General features: G+C 37.6%; 2 pseudogenes; one reads left to right on the plus strand and one right to left on the minus strand.

Annotated features, from left to right (window-relative positions):
* The first annotated feature begins 2,142 nt into the window (after positions 1-2,142).
* Positions 2,143-3,304, plus strand: LOC111551050 (annotated as a pseudogene).
* A 2,682-nt stretch (positions 3,305-5,986) lies between these two features.
* On the minus strand, positions 5,987-6,099 carry LOC111551091 (annotated as a pseudogene).
* Between the last annotated feature and the right edge of the window lie 6,780 nt (positions 6,100-12,879).

Raw genomic sequence — 12,879 nt, forward strand, 5'->3', positions numbered from 1 at the left:
ATAAACAGCAGAATAACTGTACAGCCTGGACATTCAGAAGGCACAGAATATAGGCAATAAGCCTATAACTACATTATAAAAAGAAAAAGGGGCTGAGAAAGAAAAACAATAGGTAGAAGGGAGACATAGAACTTGAATGAGTAGGAGCAACTGGAAAACCCAGGGTTCCATTTGCAGCTGTGGCTACAATCCTCTACAATTTGATGGGTGAGGACTGTGCTAGGTGAAGGGAAACAGAAATGAAGAGAACAGTCTCTCCATCTGCAAAGAATTCACAGTATTAGGGTGGAAAAGGAAAAAAAAATGGCTCCCTTGAGAATTTACAATAGACCTAATATGTTAAGTCAAAGGAGGCTGGGTGCTGTGGCTCATTCCTGTAACCACAGCATTTTGGGAGGCCAAGACAGGAGAATCACTTGAGCCTAGAGGAGTTCTGGACCAGCCTGGGCAACAGGGCAAAACAATGTCTCTAAAAAACAATACAAAAATTAGCCAGTCTTGGTGGTGTGTGCCTGTGGTCCCAGCTGCTTGGGAGGTTGAGGTGGGAGGAAGGCTTGAGTGCAGGAAGTTGAGGTTGCAGTGAGCCATCATGTCGCCACTGCACTCCAGCCTGGGAGACACAGTGAGACCCTGACTCAAAAGAAAAAAGGATCCAAAAGAGAGAGGCTGGACATCAGGAGACATAGAGGTAAGATGAACAGAACAAAGAAAATAGAGGATATGAGGATAAACAGAGTGAGTATTAAAAAATTTTATTTGTACTAGAACATAGAACATTTAGGAAATTTGTTCTTTTAATTCCTCCAATTACTAAAAGGTGAGCTCTGCTTTGATTTGGAGATAAAAATCCCTGACTTTCTTTATTCTCTTATTGCTTCACTGGACAGAGCCACAGGAGAATTGCAACCAAAAGCCTTTCATTTCCTCATGATGCTTATCGCTAGCAAATAGCCATAGTAACACACTGACATAAACCATTAAGCTATGTATGGGTCGGTGCTATTCAAAGAATGTTTGCTTCCCCACCCAACCCCATTCTTATGTTGAAATCCTAACCCACAATGTGATGGTATTAGGAGACATGGCCTTTGAGAGGTGATTAGGCTATGAGGGTAAGAGCCCTCATGAAGGGGATTAGTGTCCTTATAAATAAGAGACCCCAGATAATTCATTTGCCCCTTCCACCATGTAAGGGTGAGAATACAGCCATCTATAAACCAGGGAACAGGCCCTCACCAGACACCGAATCTGCTGGTGCCTTGATGTTGGCCTTCCCAGCCTCCAGAACTGTAAGAAATAGATTTCTGTTGTTTTTAAGCCACTCAGTTTGTGGTATTCTGTTATAGCAGCCTTAATGAACTAGAAAAAAAAAAAAAGAAGAAGAAGAAGAAGAAGAAGAAACAAAACAAAACAGGAACAACATGTTCTTATGGTAACACAACCTGGTAATTTTTCAAGTCCTACCACAGAATATCAATCTTGGAGCCTCATCATGAAATCCTTTTTGGGTTCCTAAGGAGAATGTTATAGGTAAGACCATGCTACTAAAAAAATAACACCAAATCAAAGATCATAGTGTTTTCTGCAAGATTTTTAGAAGTCATCTTTTCAAAACATCCTCAAATGTTTTAAAAAATGACTTCACTGTTTTAGTAAAACATATATATATATATATTTTAAATTCAAACAATACAGAAAAGCACAAAGAAACAAGTAAATAATTTCCCAAAGTAAAGATTACTAACATTTCATGAATAGAATCCACAAATACAAATAGAAAGCTAGACAATTAGGAACGGTTTCACAGAGAGAGATCATATGGTACATGCTACTTTTTAAAACAAAATTTTTATTTTTGAATAATTTTAGGTTTATGGAAAGGTTGCAAAGATAATACAGAGTGTTCTATACCCCTCAACCGACTTCCTCTGTTGCTAACATCTTACATTACTATGGTACATTCATTACAACTAAGAAACCAATACTGGTACATTACTATTAACTAAATTCCAGACTCTTTTTAAATTTCACCAGTTTTTCTACTAATGTCCTCTTTCTGTCCCAAGATCCACATTGCATTTAGTAGTCAGGTATTCTATTAGGGCTCTCCAAAGAGACAGAACCAATAGGATAAATGGGTATATGCACAGAGAGAGAGAGACAGGAGTTAATTCTAAACCTAAGACTCATGTGACTATTAGGCATACCATTTTAGAAGAAATTAGAAATAGAGTTACAAACTAGAGTAGCACAAATAGTTAAGATAGCTCAGAACACCAAAGTACCAGTTCAGCGCAGGAAAACAACAAATGTCAACAAACAACTGAAACCTACTGCTTCTGTGAAACAGTACAGATGGAAATGTTGGTTCCAAACGGTCCTTCTCCCATACCTGAGGATGCCTCCATGAAAGAAGAGAACATCTGCCAAGCTTTTTCTGATGCCTTGGTCTGCAAAATTGGGGATATTGATAATGAAGATTGGAATAACCCTCAGCTCTGCAGTGACTACGTTAAGGGTATCTATCAGTACCTCAGGCAGCTGGAGATTTTGCAGTTCATAAATCCACATTTCTTAGATGGGTGAGATATAAATGGACATAAGTGTACCATCCTGGTAGACTGGCTGGTGCAAATCCACTCCAAGTTTAGGCTTCTTCAGGAGACTCTGTATGTGTGTGTTGCCACAATGGATTGATTTTTACTGGTTCAGCCAGTTTCCCATAGGAAGCTTCAACTAGTTTGGATTACTGCTCTGTTCTTGGCCTCCAAGTATGAGGAGATGTTTTCTCCAAATATTGAAGGCTTTGTTTACATCACAGACAATGCTTATACTATTTCCCAAATCCAAGAAATGGAAACTAATTTTGAAAGAACCGAAATTTGAGTTGGGTGGACCCTTGCCACTACACTTCTTAAGGCAAGCATCACAAGCTGGAAAGGATGATGTTGAACAGAACACTTTAGCCAAATATTTGATGGAGCTGACTCTCATTGACTACGATATGATGCATTATCATCCTACTAAGGCAGCAGCAGCTGCTTCCTGCTTGTCTCAGAAGGTTCTGGGCCAAGGAAAATGGAACTTAAAGCAGCGGTGTTATACAGGATACACAGAGAATGAAGTACTGGAAGTCATGCAGCACATGGCCAAAAATGTGCTGAAAGTAAATGAAAACTTAACTAAATTCATCGCCATCAAGAATAAGTATGCAAACAGCAAATTCCTGAAGATCAGCACAATCCCTCAACTGAACTCAAAAACCATCAAAGACCTTGCCTCCCCTCTGATGGGAGGGTCCTAGGCTGCAGTGGTCCCTGGGGATGTGTGCTTTATTTGTGCACTTTTTCTTACTGGTTTGGAACTCTTAATTTTATACATAGTTCTCTGGGCTGTTTCATGAAACAACTTCTCAGACCAATTTTCTAAATGTATATTGAGGAAAAACAAAGCTACTGGTTTTTCTTAAGGTTAAAAAAAAAAAAAAAGAAGAAGAAGAAAAAAACAGAATATACCCATTTATCCTAGTAGAGAGATCCTAAAAGAGATTTATTATAAGGAATTGGCTCATGCAATTATGGAGGCCGAGAAATCCCAAGATCTGCAGTTGGCAGGCTGGAGACCCAGGGAAGTTGACATGTATTTCCAATCTGAAACTTAGCAGGCTGGAGACTGAAAAAACAGCCAATGTTTCAGTTTCAAGTCCAAAAGCCAGAAAGGAACTGGTGTCCCATCTCAAAGCAGTCAGGCGGGAGGAGTTCCCCCTTCGTGAGTCTTTTTGTTTTATTCATGTTGTCTTCAAAGGATAGGATGAGGCCCACCCATATTATGGAAGGCAGTTTGCTTTACTCAGTCTACCTATTCAAATATTAACCTCATCAAGAAACATTGTCACAGACACAGAAGATTAATGTTTAACCAAACGTCTGGGTACCCCATGGCCTAGCTAAACTGACAAAAAATTAACCATCCCAAGTGTACATGCTATTTTCAATCTGTTATGTTAATATAATATGTGATTTGCCAGATCATGCCGTGTCACCCTCCACTTTAAATGTGCAAGCAGATAGCTCTCTAGATGCCCTATACTTCTGTCCCTACCAGTTCAGCTGGAAGCTTTCCAAGAGTCAATTTGGGTGTTTGAACCCAAACTTTTTTTAATTATATAATTTAAATAAATGTTAAGAAAACTGACAAGATATAAATGCAAAAAGAACACATATTTGTTTCCATAAAAACTAGGCTGAGTACGTTAGAAAAACTGGATAAATATAGAGTGATTAAAAATTTGCTTTCAGGGTGGGTGCAGTGACTCATGCCTGTAATCCCAGCATTTTGGGAGGCCAAGGCAGGAGGACTGCTTGAGCCCAGAAGTTTGAGATCAGCCTGGGCAACACAGTGAGACTCCTTCTCATTTTTTTTTTTTTTTTTTTTTAGTTTGCTTTCAAAATAGGTGTGAGCATGAAACATAGGGGGCCGGGGGAATCTAGGAGGATTCTACACTCAGTTCCTTTCCAAGTGTCTTTCAATTCTTGTTTTGTTTTTTAAAAATTGAAACTGAAAATCTTAGAGAGTGGTAATTCATGCAAAAAAGATGGTGAGGGGGAATTCCAATCAGGGGACCACTCTCAAAGAAAAGATTTTGGCCCCAAATTAAGAGACTGGCAAATGGCAAATGACTATATATATGTTAAATATGCCATTTGGGAATATATTACTCTGTTTTCACACTGCTAATAAAGACATAGCCAAGACTGGGTAATTTACAAAGGAAAGAGGTTTAATTGACTCATGTTTCACATGACTGGGGAGGCCTCACAATCATGGTGGAAGGCAAAGGAGGAGCTAAATCGTGTCTTACGCAGCAGCAGGCAAGAAAGCTTGTGCAGGGGAACTCTCATTTATAAAACCATCAGATCTCGTGAGACTTATTCATTACCATGAGAACAGTATGAGGGAACAGCTCCCATGATTCAATTATCTCCACCTGGCCCCACCCTTGACACATGGGGATTATTACAATTCAAGGTGAGATTTGGGTGGGGGACACAGCCAAACCACATCAGGGAAGATGAAAAAGTTCTGGCGATGGAAAGTGGTGATGATTGCACAACAATGTGAATGTAAGTAATCCCATGGAACTGTATACTTTAAAATGGTTAAAATGGTAAATTGTGTGTTACACATATATTATCACAATAAAAGTATGCAAAGTAACTGTATTTTTTCATATTCCTTGTTTCAACAAATACTTTTTTATTAATGAAAATTTTTGCATTCACTAAGCAGGCTTATTCTGTAGTAAGATTATTTTTTATTTTAGTTTAATAGAAGAAAAGGACACCAACATGAAGCTGAATGAATTTCAGGTAAATGATTCCCTTTTGAGATTTTAAGAGATTTTAACTCTCTAACATTGCTCTAAATTTAATAGAAAAGATATGAAAACCTGTAAGAGGTTACAGCAGTGGTTCTCAATCTATGGCAGTGCCAATTCCCTAGGGTGCATCTAGAAATGCATGGACATGTTTTTGATTGTCACAATTATGAGGATCCTGGCATTCTCCAGAGACGTCAAACATCTTTATAGTACCTGAGAGACCTGACATCAAAACATACCCAACCCAAATGTCAATAGCTCCTGCAGTGACAAACATTGGGGAAGACTCAATGTATGTTTTATTTTTATTTTTTTTCTAATAAAATCCAATCTGGAATTCAAAAGTTTATTAGAATAAAAATACATGTACATTACAATTATTTCACATAATTTGTAAATTTTACTGCCATTCATTTTTAAATGATTTCAAAATTCGTACTGTAAATATCTGCACATTTGTAAACAAATCTTAAATTACCAAATTTGCAATGTATCTATTAGATATTGAATATGAAAATTTAGGACTGGCAACTGATAGTTATATCCTACTGTGCTTACGATTTCTATGACATTTTAGAGGGGAAAAAGATTAATTCATTTTAAATGAAAAATATGTAATATTTCACAAATTTGTGTATCATCCTGTGTGTGCAGGAGCTATACTAGTCTTCTCTGTATCATTCCAATTTTAGTATATATGCTGTAAAACCAATCAACATATTTTAAAAATTATATTTCAAATTTTTACAATATCTGACAACTTCCTTATGAAAATTGATAAAAGAGACATCATTTCACTTTATTCCTCCTCTCACCCTCTTCCAAATGCATTTAGTTACTTATATTATTCTCCATAAGGTCTGGGTTTTTAATATTTACATGTTGTTCTGAAACCATAATTCAAACCACTGTTTACTCTTCATTTCTATTTTAAATAATTTGGTGCCCATCATCTAACTTTTCTGTGCCTATCTTCTCCATTTCTATACTCTTTGATTCATCTACTTAGCTGCCTAGATTTTATTATATAAGAGTTTTGAATTTACTTATTTTTATTCTATAAAAGGCTCATGGATTCTTATTTCTTTACGTTCTTTCATGCTTACTATCCATCTGTTGCATTTATCCTTAGGAGGATAATTTGGGCTTAAAAATTTAAAGTCATTCACTGTCTTCCTCAGAACGTTGTAGATACCGCTGCATTGTCTTCGGCTTGGAAGATGGTGTGGAGACGTCAGGGGTCAATCTTATTTTCTCTTTCAAAAGTGACTTGTTTTTTGCTAGTATACCCATATTATTACTATTTTAAAGCATTTTATTTTACTATATCAAATGTAATATATTTGATACCTATACATAATTAAATATAAAATATGTAAATTATAATCAAAATAAGATTTAAGCTTTTAAATAATCATTCAATTGAAGAACTAAAAGAATCTCCAATAGCATTGCATCTACCTATGGATTCCTCCTCTGTCCCATGTGCCTCTTTGGCCCCTGAGACAGCAACTTTCCTGTATGGTTATCCTTCCTTTCAATATTCATAATGGTTTTGTCATGTAGGAATGTATCCCTAAACAATATACAATATTATTTCATTTTGCTTATTTTTAAGTTATATAATAATACTATACATTGTCTTTTGGAACTTTTTTCATTCAACTTACTATTTAAATTTGTAAAGACTCATGTTGCAGTGTGTTACTATACTCATTTTTAATAGCATTCTTGATACATAATTTGCATCATCAGTTCACCTGTTTCAAGTATATATTCTAATGGCTTTCAGTGTATTTACAGAGTTGTATATCCATCATTATCTTGTAACTTCAGAGTATTTTCATCACCCCCAAAAGAAATCTCGTGCCAATTGGCGGTCATTCCCAGTCTCCCTCTCCCCTGCTACCCTATCCCTTGGCCTGACTTTCTGTCTTCATTGATTTGCTTCTTTTTAGGCATTTCATATAAATGGAAACATTCAATATGTGGTTTTCTTTCATTTAAAATAACATTTTTGGCTGGGCGCGGTGGCTCACACCTGTAATCCCAGCACTTTGGGAGGCCGAGGCGGGCGGATCACAAGGTCAGGAGATCAAGATCATCCTGGCTAACACAGTGGAACCCCGTCTCAACTAAAAACAGAAAAATTAGCCGGGCATGGTGGCGGGCGCCTGTAGTCTCAGCTACTCAGGAGGCTGAGTCAGGAGAATGGCGTGAACCAGGGAGGCGGAGTTTGCAGTGAGCCGAGATCGTGCCACTGCACTCCAGTCTGGGCGACAGAGACAGACCCCCGTCTCAAAAATAAATAAATAGGCCGGGCGCGGTGGCTCAAGCCTGTAATCCCAGCACTTTGGGAGGCCAAGACGGGTGGATCACGAGGTCAGGAGATAGAGACCATCCTGGCCTACACGGTGAAACCCCGTCTCTACTAAAAAATACAAAAAACTAGCCGGGCGAGATGGCGGGCGCCTGCAGTCCCAGCTACTTGGGAGGCTGAGGCAGGAGAATGGCGTGAACCCGGGAGGCGGACCTTGCAGTGAGCTGAGATCCAGCCACTGCACTCCAGCCTGGGCGACACGGCGAGACTCCGTCTCAAAAAAAAAATAAAATAAAATAAAGAAAGAAAGAAAGAAATAAACATAAAATAACATTTTTGAGGTTCTTCCATGTTGTTGCATGTATCAGTACAATCATGCATGACTTAAGAACAAGGATATGTGCTGGGAAATAAATTGTTAGGCAATTTTGTTGTGCAAGTATCATAGAGTATACTTACAAAAACCTAGATGGTATAGCCTACTACACATGTAGGCTATATGGTATAGCCTAAGCTACAAACCTGTATAGCATATTACTATTCTGAATACTGTAGGCAACTGTAACACAATGGTAAGTATTTGTGTATCTAAACATAGAAAAAGTACAGCAAAAGTATGGTACTATAATCCTACCGGATCACTGTTGCATATGTAGTCCACTGTGACAGAAACGTCATTATGTAGCACATGACTGTACTTCATTAGTTTTTGTTGCTGAATATGATTCTATTGTATGGCTATACCACATTTTGCTTATCCATTCATCAAAAACATTCATTTTCACTACTGTATAATATTCCACCAAGTAAATATTCTAATTTATTTATTTTGTCTCCTATGAAAGGATGGATATTTTAGTCTTTCCAGTTTTTTTTTTTTCTTTTGTGAATTGTGCTGCTCTGAACAAGTTCCTAGTTAACCATGGGAAATAGTTTCTCTAGGATATATATCTAGGAGTAAGTTACACTTATTCTCGAATTTATTGGATAATGCCAAATTGTTTTCCGAAGCAATTATACAAGTTTACATTCCCAACAAAGGTATATGAGAGATCTTGTTAACCTCCATCCTTTCCAACATTTGACATTGTCCAATTTCTTAATTTTTGCCAATTCTGGGCATAAAAAATGGTGTTTCACCTCAGTTTTATTTGTATTTCCTTTATTACTATTCAGAATGAGCATCCTGTTATATATCGTTCATTCACTTTTCTCCTTTGATATGCTTGTTATGGTGTTTTGATCATTTTCTATTTGTTTTTCTCAATTGATGTGTACATTTTTGTTGTAACTATAAACTGTACCTTTTTTGTATTACATTTTAAAACTGTTCATGACCACTGTTTAGAAAAGCAGTTGGGGAATGCACCTTCATTTTACACTGAAGGTTGCATCTCCTTAGTTTGCAAACTGTTCACTGGAATATAGTCTCTTTCTTCCACATTCCTTTTCAGAGAACTCTTGTGCAGGGGCTGTATCTCATATGCAATGGTGACAGCATGTTACAGACTAATACTTATATTATGATATAGTTTCTATAAAGTTTAGAAAAATGCAAAACATTGCAATTAGTATAGCAACGTTTTGTTGTTTAGCAATGTACATCTCTGTAGCAGAATTTTGTAGAAAGTCATGGCAATTAGAAGTATCAGTGTAATGTAGGGGTTACTTCTGGGAAGGGAAGGGGAAGTGGTATCAGGGAAGTGGGATCAGGTATATGTAGCGGGATACAATGGTATCTTTAATATTTTATTCCTTAAACTGGATGATGTTATGAGTGTTGGTTATATTTCTCTTTCTATATTTTCTCTCTTTTTTTTTTGAGATAGAGTCTCACTCTGTCGCCCAGACTGGAGTGCAGTGGCACGATCTCGGCTCACTGTGGCCTCTGCCTCCCAGTTTCAAGCGATTCTCCTGCCTCAGCTTTCCGAGTGACTGGGATTACAGGTATGTGCCATCATGCCCGGCTAATTTTTGTATTTTCAGTAGAGACAGGGTTCGCCATGTTGGCCAGGCTGGTCTTGAACTCCCAACCTCAAATGATCTGCCTGCCTCGACCTTCCAAAGTGCTGGAATTACAGGCAGGAGCCACCATGCCCAGCCTGTATTTTCATTTAGCCAACATGTTGTCTAACATTTTTCTGAAGGGCAGAGATCATTGTCAACTCTTGTTTATCACTCCCACATCCAGTCAGTCACTCTACAAATTTTGTCTCTTAAGTAGTCCTTAGGACTGTCCCCTCCACTCCATCTCTGCAGCCCCTTAGGGTGGGCCTTCATCATCTTTACTTGGACTATAGCAACCACCTCCTACTTCCAGCCTGAGCCCCTTCAAATCCAGCCTCTACACTATTGCTGAAGTAGTCTAACTAAAATGCAAATTGTCACTGTCACATACCTCCCTGCTTAAAACCTTTCAACAGCTTGCCGCTGCCTGGAGAACAAGGTACAAGTTCCTTTAATATGGAACACCAGGCCCTTTGTGATCTGGTCCCTGCTTTTCTCCCCAATCTTGTCTGCCACTACTTCCTGCCCTGCATTTTAAGTTGCAGTGACACGGGACTACTTACAGTTCTCCCACAGAGTAACCAGCTCCTCCTGGTTTGTGCAGGACTTTTCTGGTCTTAGCACTGACAGTCCTGCATCGTGGGAGCCCCTCAGTCCCAGGCAAACTGGGACAGTCATGGTATTGAACCTGAAAGTCCTGCATCCTAGGAAACCATCAGTACCAAGCAAGCTGGGAGAAGAGTTTCCCAGCTTCCGTGCTGTTTCTGCAGATGTCTCAGCAACTTACTATGTCTCCCTAACCTCCTGCTTCCTACTTATTCTGAAACTATTACCCAAAGCAAACAGGAAACAAAATATAAAATAAAACATAACAAACACAAAAAATAGGCAACTAATTTCTGTATATGGGTTTTAGGGCCTGACACCTTACTAAGTTAATTACTATCACATTGTTTTTAGATTCTTTGTGATTTTCTTTGTATATTATCATATTATCTGCAAATACTTACGGGTTTGTTTGTTCCTTTCTCTTTTTTCTTAAAACAAACTTGGAATAGAACAAATGTTTGCACCTTTCTAATCATAATGCCTTATTTTCCTCATATTATTATCTGGCTAGAAACTTCAGTTTTAATGGTGATTAAAAACATGATAGCGAGCAAACGTGTCCCATTTGTGATTTTACATGGAATGTTTTTACATTTTCATCAAGAATGATGTTTACTGAGGTTTTTGCTGATAACTTCATTCATGTAAAGAGAATTCTCTTTTATTCATACTTTGCTAAGACTTTTAATACTAAATCAGTGGTTAACTTTATCCAAAGTTTTTTCTATTCCTATTGAGATTATATGTGGGGTTTCCCTTTTAATCGATTATGTAGATCATAATTCTAGATTTCTAAATGTTAAACTACCCTTGCATTCCTAGGATAAAGCCAAGTTGGTCATGACAAATACATTTTTTTTTTAACTCCACTGGATTCCATTTGGTATAATTTATTTAGGCTCTTGAGTGAGACTGACCTATAATTTATTTTCTCAAACTGTATTTGTCTATTTTTGGTGTCCAAGTTATATGGAATGATTTAGAGAGTATTTATTCTTTTCCATTTTGCTGTATAAGTTTGTAAAAGACAGAAATTAACTCTTGAATGCTTAGTAATTTCACCTATAAAATTAAATGGCTTGGTCTTTCCTGTAGGAAATTTTGAACTACTAATTCAGTTGCTTTAATAGTTATAGAATGGGTTGGGGGTAGTGGCTCATGCCTGTAATCCCAGCATTTTGGGAGGCCGAGGCAGGTGGATCATGAGGTCAGGAGTTCGAGACCAGCCTGACCAACATGGTGAAACCCTATCTCTACTAAAAATAAAAAACTAGCTGGGCATGGTGGCATGCATCTGTAATCCCAACTACTCAGGAGGCTGAGGCAGGAGAATCACTTGAACCCAGGAGGCAGAGGTTGCAGTGAGCTGAAATTGTGCCACTGCACTCTAGCCTGGGCGACAGAGCGAGACTCTGTCTCAAAAAAAAAAAAAAAAAAAAAAAAAAGTTATAGAATCATTAAAGCTTCTTAATTCCAAATTCAGCTTTGGTAAGTTCTATTTTTCTAAAGATTATTTCACTTCACCTTCAATTTATTGGCCTAACATTGCCCATAGTATTTTCTTTTTAATCTGTGCTATAGCTATATTTATATTCTCTTTTAATCCTTATGTGTACTCTTTTCCCAGTCTTCTCAAAAGACTGTCTATTTTATGAGTCTTTTCAAAAAGCTAACTTTTATCTTCATAATTTTTCTTTTGTAATATTGTTTTCAACTAATGGGATTCTGCTTCTTTTTATTTTCTTTTATTCTTTTCCAAATACTTATGATGGTGCTTAGTTCATTTTCAGACTTCTTTCTTTCTAATGTAAGTATTTATGGTTGATAGACTGCCCTCAAAAATACTGGTTTTGACATGTTATGTCAAACATACCATTTCTTGGTATGTTATGTAATGTGATGTTCATTACAATTTGGCTTTAAATATTTTTTTAAATTCATTATGATTTCTTAATTGAGCAATGAATAATTAAGTATTCTATTTCCAAAGATGTGAGGACTGTAAAAATATAATTTTGCTATTGACTTTTACCTTAACTGAATTTTTGTCAAAAATATCATCTTTCTTTTTATTTTATATTTTTTGAGGTGGAGTCTCGCTCTTATTGCCCAGACTGGAGTGCAGTGGTGCGATCTCAGCTCACAGCAACCTCCACCTCCTGAGTTCAAGAGATTCTCCTGCCTCAGCCTCCCAAGTAGCTGGGATTACAGGCATATGCTACCACACCTGGCTAATTTTTGTGCTTTTAGTAGAGAGAGGGTTTCATCATGTTGGCCAGACTGGTCTCGAACTTCTGACCTCAAGTGATCCACCCGCCTCAGCCTCCAAAAGTGCTGGAGTTACAGGTGGGAGCCACTGTGCCCAGCTCCAAAATACCATCTTTCTAAGGAATAACCTTTAGTGTGTGATATGGTTTGGCTTGTCCCCATCCAAATCTCATCTTGAATTGTAGCTCCCATAATTCTTACATGTCATGGGAGGGACCTGGTGGGAGATAACTGAATCATGGGGGCAGGTCGTTCTTGTGCTTTTCTCATGATAGTGAATAAGTCTCACAAGATC

Source organism: Piliocolobus tephrosceles, chromosome 8 (assembly GCF_002776525.5).
Source record: "Piliocolobus tephrosceles isolate RC106 chromosome 8, ASM277652v3, whole genome shotgun sequence".
Lineage (NCBI taxonomy): Eukaryota > Metazoa > Chordata > Mammalia > Primates > Cercopithecidae > Piliocolobus > Piliocolobus tephrosceles.